Source organism: Rousettus aegyptiacus, unplaced genomic scaffold (genome assembly GCF_014176215.1).
Source record: "Rousettus aegyptiacus isolate mRouAeg1 unplaced genomic scaffold, mRouAeg1.p scaffold_m13_p_3, whole genome shotgun sequence".
Taxonomy (NCBI): Eukaryota; Metazoa; Chordata; class Mammalia; order Chiroptera; family Pteropodidae; genus Rousettus; species Rousettus aegyptiacus.
The window spans coordinates 4,283,772-4,297,954 of NW_023416306.1; the positions used below are offsets into that span (position 1 = coordinate 4,283,772).

The window sequence follows — 14,183 nt, forward strand, 5'->3', positions numbered from 1 at the left end:
TTTCACTGCTGTGCTGTGCTCAAAACTTTTTATACCTCTAGTTAGGGCTGATAATAGGCAATATCATATAAAATAATAATCACAAGAATGTGTTACTTGGCACGAAACCAGAAATCCAGATAAGTGGGAAACAATCGGGACCCTAATCACACCAAATAATAAAAATCAGATAAATGTCAACAACAGGAAGAGGAATTTAATGATAGCGTCAGGTAACTACACTGAAACGGGTACACTGAAACGGGTACGTCTTCCGGCACAGGAATAATGAGCACTGACGGGTGCCGAGATCTCTAAGTAGGACTCTCAGTCCCTCCATTCCCTCACTGCATTTGCACGACAACTCTGGGAGGAAAACAACCATTGTCCCGATTCTTCACGATTCTTCAGGTAAAAAGATTCTTCAGGTAAAAACGTGAAACTCAGAGAAGTCGAATACCTTGCTAAAGGCCCTACGCCAAGAAAGAGGCAGAGCTGGACTCAACCCAGGTCTGCCTAGATCCAAGAATAAGGCTTCTAACTAGTGGATTACACAGCCCCCTCCTACCATGAAAAAATTACAAGTAGATTAAAGCTTTGGGCATCTATATCTTTGGTTAAATAACTAAGGTCCTATGTTTCAGAGGAAGCCTTGGTTAAGAGACCCTGGCTACAGTGATCAGCCCAAGAGACAAAGGTAAACTCATTCTACTTTAGTGACAAAAACGTGGGTATCTTCAGTAAGTACATCAGGAATGGCTAAGAAGATCTTTGTTTAGGTCTGCCAAAAATAACACATAAAAATTCAAGATTGGACTGGATGTGACTAGTGTATATCACAGTTCTCAGTGGGGCCGTCATTAATTTCTCAGAAGTGTCCTGCTGAATTCTGATCAATGTACGAAATGTGTTTTTACTGCACCTGAGTGGACAGTACTACATACAGTACCTGTCAGGCCTTCTGAGCACCTAAAACGGCACTGTCAGGGAAGTGTGCAGTTCGCACTGCCTGGAGACACAGGGCTGCAGGGCCACCAGGTGCCAAGTGCAGTGCCTATGGATGTTATCTAGATGCCAGGAAACACTATCTTCCGCTAGAGAGTCTGCAGGTAATGACTCAGACTTGTTTAGTGTTGTCTTGAACTCGTCAACCTCCAAGTGTAAAGCCGGAAATAAAATTCAGAAAGGTGCCACCAGTATGAAAATGCTAAAAAATATGTTTTGGTGTTGTTTTGGAAAGTTCAAGGGCTTTGGACCAGACTATAACAAAGTTTGCCATTATATAGCATTTCAGATTTAAAGGGCTATATTTAAATTGTCAACTCAATGCTGAAAATTATACATTAATGGGCATTTTTGCAATTCTAACCATATCGTTGAATACTATCAGTTAATATAGGCCCAGGAGGTATCTGTTTGCATGTGCTGTAGTTTATATTGGGAAGTTTATTTTTAAAAGCTAGTGACTAATATTCTGCTCTTCAGTCTAAAATGACCTTATCCTCTTAAAATGAGTAATGCTCATAAACTGTGTCCAAATCTTTTTAGATTTAGTTATAAAACCATGCATCAACAGGTCTGGCAAAACCCTCTGAATTAGCAGCAATGAATATTAAAATATCGCCAAACTGTATACTACCATGTCAAACCTAGACTATTCTTTCCAGATCCAGTTTTTAAGCTTTTGAAACTCACCTGCAAGATAAAAAAGGCACTGTTACAAGGAAATAAAGGAAAGCCTCAATCTTCTTATAAAAATGCAGAAAGGCTCAAGAAGGAGATTCCCTCTAAGCAACCTTAAGCCTCAAAGGATAGAAAGAGAAGATGGGGGGAAGGGAAGGGAAGGGAAAGAGAAAGAGGGAGGAAGACAAGTCAAAACCAAAGAAATGAAAAAGACTGTGAGCTATGCACTTCCTTGTTATGCTGCATTCAGTCTGGGAAAGGAACAGACTTTTACTGTGCACCTAATATGTGCCAGGCCCAAGCCTCAAAACCCTTTCAGTTTTCTATAGTTTAATTCCACTTCCTAGTGCAGGTGAGGAGAGGCAGAGGAAGACTAAGATTCTTGTCCGAGTTCACACAGCTAGGAAGTAGTCAGGTCCTAAGTTCTTGAACTTTCTAAAATCGTGTATTATTTACAATTTAAGTGAAAGGTGGGTAATATGAGCAAAGCTGAAGATGAAATCAAATCATAACTATTGGAAGGTATGTCTTAAAAGAAAATAATTCTGGGAAGTACTATTCAAGAATATTTTAAAATATATTGAGTATTAAGAATGAAAGAATAAAGGTCCTTAGTTAAAGCACATGATCTGAGCCGTGTTTCTAAAAGCATGGTTCAGGGACAACCTACTTTGAATCACCTGTGGTGCCTGCTGAATATTCAGACTCTTAGTCCCCATTCTAGACCTTTAGAATCGGAATATGTGCCGTAGGCTGTATCTTTGGTTCCCCAGATGACGTGTGCACACTTAAGTTTGGAAACCACTGTTTCGGAAGAGGGAAGACTTGCTTTTCATTTTCACTGGGAGTAGGACAAACGGGAATGGATATTTCTAAAATTACTTCATTTAAAAGTGCTTGCCAGTTAACGACTTTAGGGGGAAAGGGCAAAGATCTTGAGGTATGCGCGTGCTATTTCACATGCAGGTGCCAACAAAGCCCGCTTCCTCTGACTCTGCAAACACTGTCCGGTGCGCCTGCGGGGTTCTCTAGCTCCCTGGGACCACTGTGTGTCCAGCTGAAGGAGAATAAGCTTAGAAGGTCACATCGATCTGAGCCATGCTTGTCACTATGGTGTAAAGTCTCATACGTTTTTAGTAAGATAGCACTACTTACTAGTCAAGTGTCACAAAGGCCTGGCGACTCTAGACTGGGCAAACCAAGTGAAGAGGGGAAGCCAGCACAGTGGAGGCTGAATGACAACATGCAGCCTAGTTCTGAATCTCGGATTCACATTCGCTGTGGTGGCTTGTGCAAGTGATTTTACCTCTCAGGGCCTCAATTTTATTAGCTGTAAAATTGGGGGGAAGGAGGGGTGGTCATAAGAGTAGCTTATGACAGGGTTATGAAGATTAGAAATAATGTATGGAAGGTGCTTGATAAACAGTAGCTATTGTTATTTCCAAAAGAAGACTCTTACTGTATCAGGTGATGGTCTATGTGCCTGCCTAAGTCTTATTGGGACTAAGTCAAAAGCTAAAATGAACAAATGTGATATGTGGAAATGATTCAGAAAGAACAGTCTGAGGGTTTCCACGGAACAAGGAAATCCATTCATTTTATTAAGGGAAAGAAACACTGGCTGTGGAGTAGGAGTAGCAACTAATTGAAATGCCACAGTCCTACTTTTAATTGTAAAGCCACAGTTTCACAACCCTGCTCTGTGGCAAAACACAACCCCGCACCTTTACGGGGGGCCTGGTCCAGGCCAGGACGTGACGGGCAGGCCGCTCTTAGAACTGGACTGCCTGTCGGAGGACACTGCTTGTTCGTGGCCCCTCGGTGTTTCCAGGGCTACAATCCTCACGGAACTGCCTCAGAGTAAATCTCCTTTCTAGAAAATTTCAATATAGTTAAGACTCTACTACATTTTTATAATTAACAAGGCAAACATAACTCAATAATTTTTCTCCAGGAGGAAACTAATATTATCGCTATGCTCATTTTACTTTTTATTTTTATTTATTTGATCAAGGTAATATATATACATGATTAAAAATCAAATAGTAATAAAAATCTGACAATAAAGATGGCTGTCCCTCAGTCCACCGCCCAGTCTGTTTTCTCAGAGGCAACTTCCTTCAGATTTCTAATGAATATCCTCAAGTTGTTTTTTCTGGGCTCATCAGCATTATATATTAACTTATTATAGTAGCAGTATACTATGACCATCCTTTACCCCCAAAACAGTAAAATCACAATTTTTGGTTAAATCAATAGTATTTACATTACTATGATGATACAAATATTATTCGCTGTGCTACCAATAATATACTATGAATGTCTCCTCTATTATATAACTTTGTTTATCCTGCAGATACTGCCTTGATTTTTTTTTTCATTTGATTAGTCTTCTGTACACCTATTGCTATTTTTTCCCTCAAATATTTCAACGATCTGTTACCACTTAGTGGTATTTATTTCCCAATACTAAAACACTTAAAATATTCTCAGTTCTATTTATTGACTTCTGTCCTAATTTTGCTGGATTTCATTATCCAGCAGCTTGTGCCTTTCTTCTATTCTACTCTGACAGTTTGGCCGGGTATAAAATTCTACATTGAAAATCATTTTCCCTACTTAATTTTGAAGGCATTTCTTCACCATCTTCTAGTTTCCAGTACTGTTGTTTAGAAACGCCATCCCACTTTGACGTTTAATCTTTTCCATATGACCTCCTTTTCTCTCAGGAAGCTTTTAGGATCTTCTAAGATTCTCGGTGTTGAACTTTCATGATAAGGCTCGAAATGAGTTTTATATATATATATATATATATATATATATATATATATATATATATATATACACATATATATATATATGTGTATATATATATATACATATATATATATATGTGTGTATATATATATATATGTATATATATATATTATGCTGGGCGCTCGGGGAGCTAATCCAATTCAAAGATTTAAGTCATTTAGCTCTGGAAAACCCTTCAAAAAGCTCTAAATTTTTTCCTAATACTTACTGTTTTCTCCTCTGTTTTCTTTCTGTTCTCTCCTGGAGTTCCTACCAGATAGATGCTGAAACCTTGGGATTGATCTGCTAATTTTCTTACCTGTTCTCTCTTACTATCCATATATTTATCTTTATATTCTCCTTTCTGAGATAGGCTATTTTCCAAGTCTTCTGGGAATTTTAAACTTTGGCTATAATATTTTCAACATTAAAGAGCTCATTCTTATTCTGATTGTTGTTTTTAATAATATACTCTTGTGTGATGTTTGCAGTCTCTCTGAGGACGGAAAAATTCCAAATTCTTCTGTTTCCTAAAGTCTTTATTTCCACCAAATTATTTTTTTGTGTGTGACTTTGTTTTACCCTTTATCTATCGTATTAGAGACTTTTCTCCAATATTTAGAGAAATTTGGCTGTCTACTATACATGAGAGAGAAACTAAACAGTAAGCACGGAAGAGGCGCGAATGACAACCAGTGGACTTTAATGATGGAGGGTGTGAGCCACCCTTTCCATCGAGAGAATCCCCAAATGGGCTTTTCTCTAAGACCATTCAATTTTGGGGTTTTATCCCCCCCTAAAGGACCTTTCCGTCTCCTCTCTATTTGGGTCCTGGCTAGTAGGTATTGGGAGAGGGTTCAGAATCTCACTATTCAGTATGCAGCCTTTAAAAAAACCCCTGCTCTTGGCCACGCCTCTGTTTTCGGATCAATGGCTTACCTGCCCCCCTAATGGGGTATAATGCCCCTGCATCCAGAGACTTGACAAGGCGGTGTCTCAATAGAATACCTCCAGTCTCACGTTGGTGGGAAAGAGAGGCGGTCATCTATCCATACAGGGCTGGGAAGGGGTATGAAAAATCCAAACAGACTTTCAATTGATCCCCTTGATTTCAGTGACAGGCCTTGCCACCCCTGGCTTTCTGCGGTACTAATGCCTCTAATTTCTGATTTTCCCCCTCACATTCTTACAAGCAAAATGGCTCATTCCTAATCCACGTGTCTCTCGGAAGAGGCTGGCCTTCAGCTTTGATTGCCATTTTCCAAAAACGTGTTCATCTCTCCATTCATCCTTTGGGTTCTTTTTGACCTTATACATTTTCACTAAAAAAAAAAAAATCTTTTTACTGTAATTTCAGAGGGGCTTGGGAGGACAGGGACAGAGATAAAAACAGGTCTGCAATCCTTAATAATTTTTAATCGAAACTGATTTTGCCCATTTTACAGATGTGACAGCTGAGGCACAGGCAGGTTAAATAACTTGCACAAGGTCTCACAGCAAGTCAGTGGCAGGGCCAGGAGAGGAACCCAGACCTCCACGCTCCCTATGTAGACGCTTTCCCCCGTTATATAACACCCACTCGGCAGACCAGTTTTAGAACATTAGGCAGGAAACCTATTCAAAATTTGTTGCACACTGCAGGTCTCAAATCTTAACAGTCCTGGTAGTGCGGAAACGCCTAACACTGAATTCTTAAATTCAGTCACATAGCTTAAAATTAAGCTATAAACAGATATATTATTAAGCAAAAATGGTTTGGGATAACTCTTATTAAACTCTAAGTGCTTGAATTCAACTTAAAGAGATCTTACATGTTTTCATGAATTCTTTGTCCCTTCAATTAACTTTTGAAATAACTGAAACAGAACTTTCCTTTAGAAATCACAAAGTCTTGTTTGTTTGCTTTCGATCTGAATACTGAATAAAGATTACGATGTCTACAAAACAAATCAAAAACAGCGAGCTGTGATAACCCTGAAGGCCTCGAACTGCTGTCTCTGAGAGGGTGAACGGCACACGGCGCAGAAGTGGTGGGTACGAGCCCAGGTGCTGGTCATCTGCGAGCCACGGTCTTTTTATTTTCAAACACTGACACTGTTTTCGGCTTTTACAGTTTCGTTAACTTTGAACTGGAAAACCAGTGGTTAATTTTTTTCCTCTCTTTCCCTAAGACGAAAAGAATCTGCGAAAGCAGCAGACCAGGCAGAGGGGATCACATTACTCTGGGGGTGGGGGAAGCAGGCAGCTGGAGGGGAGCGCAGAGAGAAGGGCCAGAAGGGAGAGAAAACAAGTCGTCTGGCCGTCCCCACAGCGGGAGACCCAGCGGGATTAGCGACAGCCCAGGAGCCCACGTTTCTCCACGTTCCCTCTGGGGCTGCTGAGAAAGCATGGACCCCTTGGTCCTTAGGACCCTCTCAGGAGCCCAGAGCTGCACCCACGAAAGCACACGTCTCCTTGGTAACTGTCACCAAGGCCTGAAAGCCTAGACGTGAAGCACTCAAGGAACACTAATGCTTGCTTCTTCAAAACATTCAGTACCAATTTATCCTGCTGTCAAGGTTTTAAACACACACAAAGGACAAGTGGATCCTAAAGATTTCTTCGCTTCCACTTGTTAGCCACCCCGGCTACCCTCAGAGAGGCAATGGCACCTTTAAATGATGCAGTACTGCTCTTTTTCCTCCTAAAGTGACAGATCTGGTATATTAATCCAGAACTACATACCAAGGAGAATGACTACAGTTAACACTGGAGAAACTGTTTATGACGTGACACGGTGGTGACATCAGGAGAAAACAGCTACTTGACAAGAAAACTATAAAACAAAGGGTTCTGCTTTCAAAGTCGCCCTGGCAAAAGCTGTCCCCCTGTCTGCCTCCCTTCCTACCAGCCGGTGTATCTATATTCAGTACAGAAACTCCCAAATCGGATTTAATCACTGTTCCTTTCACATTCTCTAAGCGATAATAATGTATATATATTATGGCTCCTTCACCATGAAGAACCTTCTGGTGACTCCTCGATAAGGTGAAGGCCAACAACTGCGTATCAACTAGACTTTGACAAAAAAATGAATAGGAATTTCACAGACCAGTTACAGGAACCCCCAAACCCGACAATGGCCCCCCAAATCTGTTCTCTTCTTCATCCCCCACCCTTAAGGTTGTGGCCTTAAGTCCTAAGATTTAGATGGACACATCGCCCCAGAATAAAGACAACATTTCCCAGCCTCTCTTATACCTGGGCGCCACCACACGACTGAGTTTTAATCAATGGTAGGTGAACAAAAATGATATATGCAACTTCTGGGTCAAGTTCTTAAAAGGAATGGACCCCCTCGCCTCTTCATACTTTCTACTACCTGCAAGGGGTCAAGACGGCCAGAGTGGCCATTTGGATCCTGAAGTAGAATCGCACCTTAAAGAGTAACAAGACAGAAGGAGTCTGACCCTGGGAGGCCCCATACACATCCAGGAAGGCTAAGTCAGCCTGTTATAGCAGAGAGATAAACATCTAACTTGTTTAAATCTCTGGTATTCTGCATCTGTTGTAACAGCCATTAGTCTTAATAGTAAAAGACCAGCTCTAAGTGGCAAAAATCTAAGAATTCCCCAAATCAACTGTGTTTTTTCTTTAGCTATTCAAAACTGTTATTTGGAGAGCAAGCATTTGAAAAAGTTCTGTAACCTTTAGAAAATGAGAAAGTGGTTTAAACAATCCCCATGGAACACAAAGCCCAGTGTCTAGTTTACAACATGCAAATGTTACACGTTAATTCTTATTCCTATTAACTGTCCTTTACCCTTTCCATACTCTCTGGCGCTCGTGTGAGGAAGATAAAAAAAACCCATGTGTTCTATCATATATCTGATAAAGAACTTATACCCAAAACACAGAGAACTCTTGCCACTCGTTAATAAGATAGTACACAAACCAATTTTAAAAAATAGGTAAATTCTGAACTGACATGTCACCAAAGAAAAAATATAAATGGCTAATAAGCACACGAAAGGATGCTCAGCATCATTAGTCATTCAAGAAATGGAAACTAAAACCACAGAGAGATACTACTTCACATCCACTCGAATAACTGTAATCAAAAAGACAAATAAAACCAAGTGCTGGTGAGGACGTGGAGACAATGGAACACTCGTACATGCTGGAATGTAAAACGGTACAGCCAAATTAGAAAGCAGTCCAGCAGCTTCCTAAAAAGTTAAACGTAGACTTACTACAAGACCCAGCAGTTCTACTCCTAGAAATCTACCCTCGAGAAATGAAGACGTATCCACAGAAAGACCTGCACTTGAATGTTCTTAGCAGCATTATTCACGACGCATTATTCATAATGGTCAAAAATTGGAGACAATCCAAATGTCCATCAACTGGTGAATGGATAAACAAAGAATTTCTAAAGAATGGAATAATATTCAACAATAAAAAGGAACAAAGTATTGATATGTGTTACAATATATATAAACCTCAAAAACATGCTGTGGAGTGAAAGAAGCCAGTTAGAAAAAAATCGCCTGCTGTACGCTTCCGTTTATATGAACTATGAAGAAAGGGCAAATCTAAAGAGATGTAGAGTAGAGTAGTGGCTGTGCCTGGGGGTGGGGGAGGGACGGTCTCCAGAGGGGAAGAAGGGGTCCTTTTACGATGAGGGAAATGTTCTTCTCAAGCTCGATCGCGGGGATGGCTGCACTCTCTGTAAATTACTAGAAACCACCAAATTGTACACCAAAATGGTAAATTTTATAGATTGCAATTATATCTCCAAAAAAAAAAAAACCTGTTAATAAAAATGGCGGAAAGCAATGTTTCCTACGATTTTGACACCTTTTCTCAGTTGGGTACCATATAAAGGAAAAGACAAAGGATTGGAAACGCAACAGCTTGCCTGCTGTGTTCCATGCTGTGAACCTAAAAGGACCATAGCATAGCAGTGTTGCTGGTTCGTGACATCTTACTGAGATGCTTCTAACGAGAGGCTCCTACGTTCCCAGAGTAAACATGAAAGAAACCACCCAGCTCTGACACCTCTGCTGACTCCCAGCATAATTCTGGCTAAGGAGGATGTGTGAAGGGGACGACTGTACGTATATAACTGAGACGATCAAGACCTGTGTGGGAGAGAGGTGGTGGGGCTCAGGTTGATTAAAACGGAGACATGAGAGGCCGCCAGCAACCTGGTGCATCGCAGCCGGGAATGCACCGAAACAGACCTCCCGGGAGGCCCAGGAAGCGTGTGGACGCTCTCACAAGCAGCCGCAGCCTCCCTGCCTGCGGCCCGCGCAGAGGCTGCAGCGCTGCGACTCTGAGAGTTCCCACCTTGACCCACGTCTTCTGGACAATACAGTCCCAACTGCTAAAGCTCTCATAGAAACTGACTGTCATGGTAAATCAGTTCGATTTATGATCTACTGTAGGAAAATTTCTAAGTGGTAAATGTTATTATGTTTCCAAAGTGCTGGGAGAACAACCAATTAAACACTGGAATTAATTAATAATAAATATTTCATGAGCCTTAAACTTCTGATAAAGAATTGCAAAAGTTAATCAGTCAATAATTCGCAATACTGTCCAGCCTTTCCCCTTATCTTTTCTCACTGGATCTCCAAAGCAACCCATGGGAAGGAGAGGAATGGCTCCCTATCCCCAATGAAGCTGCAATGACTGCAGCCCAGCAAGGACTCCCACGGGAGGAGGGGCTAGAGAAGCCAGGCACCTCTGAAGCTGAGACCCTACCAATGACCAAATGTGCCTGGTCCAGCAGGTCCGCAACACACACCCCTGGCAAAACAGAGGTTCCACCAAAGGAGAATGAGAAACAGTTCCTGCTTTAAGGAGAACTGGGTCTTCTCCTTCACCTCTTGGCCACATCTGACTAGTACAACGTTCATAAAACTCTTCGACTTGTCGCCATTTGTCAAAGATCGAACTTATCAGAGATTCGAGACTGTCCACTCATTTGATAAGCATTATAGAGTTCGATGTAATGAAGATGATAAAAAGGAAGTCTTAAGACACACTCTGGGCCTCTGAGGATGCACAGTCTCGGGAGAGAGGGTGGAGAAGGGAGGAGCAGCCACTGAACAAGGAATTATAAGGGTGAGAAAAATGCGGTAATAGCTATATGTACAATAGCTATAGCAGCCCAGAGGAAGTGGCTGATTCTCCCTAGAGGTGTCAGGAAAGCCATCCCGGTGGGGAACGCCACAGGGCAGAAGCAACGGAAGAAGCTTCCTTGTTACCATTTCCCCCTCAGAGCAAACCACATGCAGAAGGCGGCCAGTCTGCTCTGGCTGGCTGCGATCGAGAATCCCGACGCCCATCTCGACACGTCCAGGGCGAGCGTGCCAGACGGCCGAGGCAAAAGCAGCGTCCAGAGCCTGGGCGTTCGACTTCCTGCCAGTGAGCTGCATAAAGACAGGGGTGCAGGGTGGGGACTTGTCGGGCTTGTACACGGTCTCCGAAGGATTAAAAGCACCAATTAATCAATTCCTCAGCTTTCCACTATTTAAGGGGACAAAACTGTCTTCAACTTTGTCCTACAGCGGCACATGAAGGAAGTGCTAGCTCCTGACCCTGCCTGAGGTTTGCCTTTCTGATTCCTGGTTCTCAAGAAGCCCCAAGGGGGAATTAGGCAATATTCAATATTTATCAAAATTGCAAATTTATTTAACCATTGGCCCAGCACTTCTATTTGGGGGGATTTACTCTAGATTTACCCATGTGCACACACACACAAATATGAATACACACATACATCATTGCAGCATTGTTTAAATAGCACAAATGTCCATCATTAAGTTAAAAATAAACTCTGATCTAAGCCTTCAAAATGGGGTATATTTATGCCTGGATGGGGCGCAGCTTTCCAAGAAGTATGCAAGTGTTTATTTAAAGAGGAGTCGACACTCAGATCCTCGATTTCATATACATTCTTCCCTAAAACTGATTCTGCCTGAGAACGGCTCTGCCAGGCCACTTTCTCCTTTGTGTTTTTAAACTGAGATAGAATTGACATACCATTAGTTTCAATACAATGTTATTAATTATAGTCACCATGCTACATATTAAATGCCACGACGTTCATTTTCTAACTGGAAATTTGTACCTTTGGAGCCTTTCACTCCTTTTGCCCACTCCGCGCCCTGCCTCAGGCAACCACCTATCTGTTCTCTATAGTCAGGAGCTCAGTGTTTAGGTTCCACATATAAGTGAGATCATATAGTATTTATCTTCTTCTAACTTATTTCACTTAGCATAATGCCCTCAAGGTCCTTCCATGTTGTCACAAGTGTCAACATCTCATTCTTTTTTATGGCTGAATATTATTCCGTTACCACATTTTCTTCATCCATTCATCCATCGATGAACATTTAGTTCCTTTCCATATCTTGGCTACCGTAAATAATGCTGCAATGGACATGGGGTGCATGTATCTTTTCAAACCAGCGTTTTCCATTTTCTTCAGGTACGTGCCAGAAGCAGAACTACTGTGCTGGATAGCAGTTCTATTTCGAATTTTGCGAGGCGCTTCCATACTGTGTTCCATGGCGGCTGCATCAGTGAACATCCCCATGGACGGCGCGCATGGGTACCCTCTTGTGCACATCCTCTGATTTCCCAATTACCCCACTCCGCCCTCACAGAGAATCTCTCTCATAAGTCTCCATGGGTTTAAAAATTCCTGGGCACCCAACTATGGCACTATCTGCCATAGGGCAGTTTTATTTGAGAGCAAAGCAAAGAGAATGTCATTAATAAATAAGTACTAAATATTCTGCAAATGTTTATTGTGTACCTACTAAGAGCCAGGTACTGTCCTAGGCTCTACGATTACAAACATGTACACACACAAAATCCCTGCCCTGCCAGAGTTCACATCCTAGCGGGGGAGGGGGGACAATGAAATATATTAGTAAATTATAGAATATATAAGAAGCTAAAGATTGCTAGGGAAAAAAATCAGGTAAGAGGATGCTGAAGATGGAGAGTAGAGATGGGGACTGTAATTTTAAATAAAGCCATCAGAAACCGACACTGAAGATGAAAACTGAGCAAAGACCCAAAGGAGGTAAACAGTGAGCTATGCGGGAAGCATTTTCCTTGCATAGGGAACAGCAAGTGCAAAGGCACAGAGGCAGGGAAGGTGACTAGGCAAGGTTCAAGGAAGAGCAAAGAGGCCAACGTGAATGGAACAGAGCCAGCAAGAGAGAGAACAGAATACAAGGTCCGTCAGAGGTTGCAGAGGGGTAGAGAGAGCCTTTGTGCCTGGAGTGATTGTCAGGGCTTTGGCTTCTACTCTGAAGAGGCTGGGAAGGGCTGGAGGTGTGGGGCAGAGGAGGTGCAGGAGTCTGACTACATTCTAAAGGGTCAGCTGGCTGGCTGCATAGGGAGATGAGTTGAGACTGACAGCCAAGTTACGCTGCCTCAGAAAAGGAGCTAAGGGGAGGGAGTTGTTTGTTTCCTCCTTTCTCACTTTCAGAATAGGTTGTGTAGAAGTCAGATCATTTCCTCCATAAATGTTAGGGATTCCAGTGAAGCCATCTGGGCCTAGAAATTTCTTTGTGGGAAGGTTTTTAATTACAAATTCAATTTAATAGGTTTGTGGCCATTCAGGTTGTCTGTTTCTTCTTGAGTGAGCTTTGGTAGTTTGGGTCACTCAAGGAATTCATTTCTTCCATTCACGTATTATATTTTTAATATCAGTAGAATCTGTGTGAAGTCATGTCTTTCATTCCTGATATTGTAATTTTTATATTCTCTTTTTTATTCTGATTGGTCTGGTAGATGTTTATCAATTTTATTGTTCTTAAAGAACTGGCTTTTGGTTTCATAGATTTCTATATGGTTTTTACATTTTCTACTTCACTGATTTTCACAATGGTGTGTGTGTGTGTGTGTGTGTGTGTGTGTGTGTGTGTGTATAACTGGGGTTTCCTATTTCTAGTTTTTCTGGTTTTCATTTTTCTAGTTTCTTTAGGTGGGAATCGAGGGTCACTGATTTTAGACATTCATTCTTTTCCAATACAGGAATTAAATGTTATATAAATTTCCCTCTAGCTCCATACTACAAATTTTATGTTGCATTTTCACCTTCGTTCAGTTTCAAATACTAATTTCACTTCCGATTTTTTTTTTTCTCTGACTCATGGTTTAATAGTTTTTAATTTCCAACTATTTGAAAGATCTTCCAGATTTCTTTCTGTTACTGAATCCTCATTTAATCCTACTGTGATCACAGATCATACTTTCTATAAACTGAATCAGTTCACATTTATTGAGACTTGTTTAATGGCCCAGAAAATGGTTTATCTTGGTAATAATTCTATGTGCGCTTGAAAAAAAAAAAAAAACATATATTCAACTGTTTTGGGGTCGAGTGTTCTATAAATATCAAAGAAGTCAAGCTGGCTGACTATACTGTTCAAATCCCTTATGTCCTTACTGATTTTGTCTACTGGTTCTATCACTTACTGAGTGAGGGGTGTTAAACACCAACTGTAATTGTGGATTTGTCTACTTCTCCTTGCAGTTCTATCAGTTTTTACCTCATGTGTTCTGAATTTGTTAAGACATGCATAAACATTCAGGAATAGATCTTAATGAATTGACCCCTTCTTCATTATGAAATCTACTTTGTCTGATAAAGCGACTCAAGTTTTCTTTTGATTAATATCAACATGGTATATCTTTTTCTACTCTTGCTTTTAACC

At 41.2% G+C, this 14,183-nt stretch overlaps 1 protein-coding gene across 1 annotated transcript in view; it reads right to left on the bottom strand.

Annotated features, from left to right (window-relative positions):
• Positions 1-14,183, bottom strand: part of ABL1 (ABL proto-oncogene 1, non-receptor tyrosine kinase) — a 106,045-nt gene that overhangs the window by 41,658 nt on the left and 50,204 nt on the right. The gene's annotated exons all lie outside the window — the stretch shown is intronic.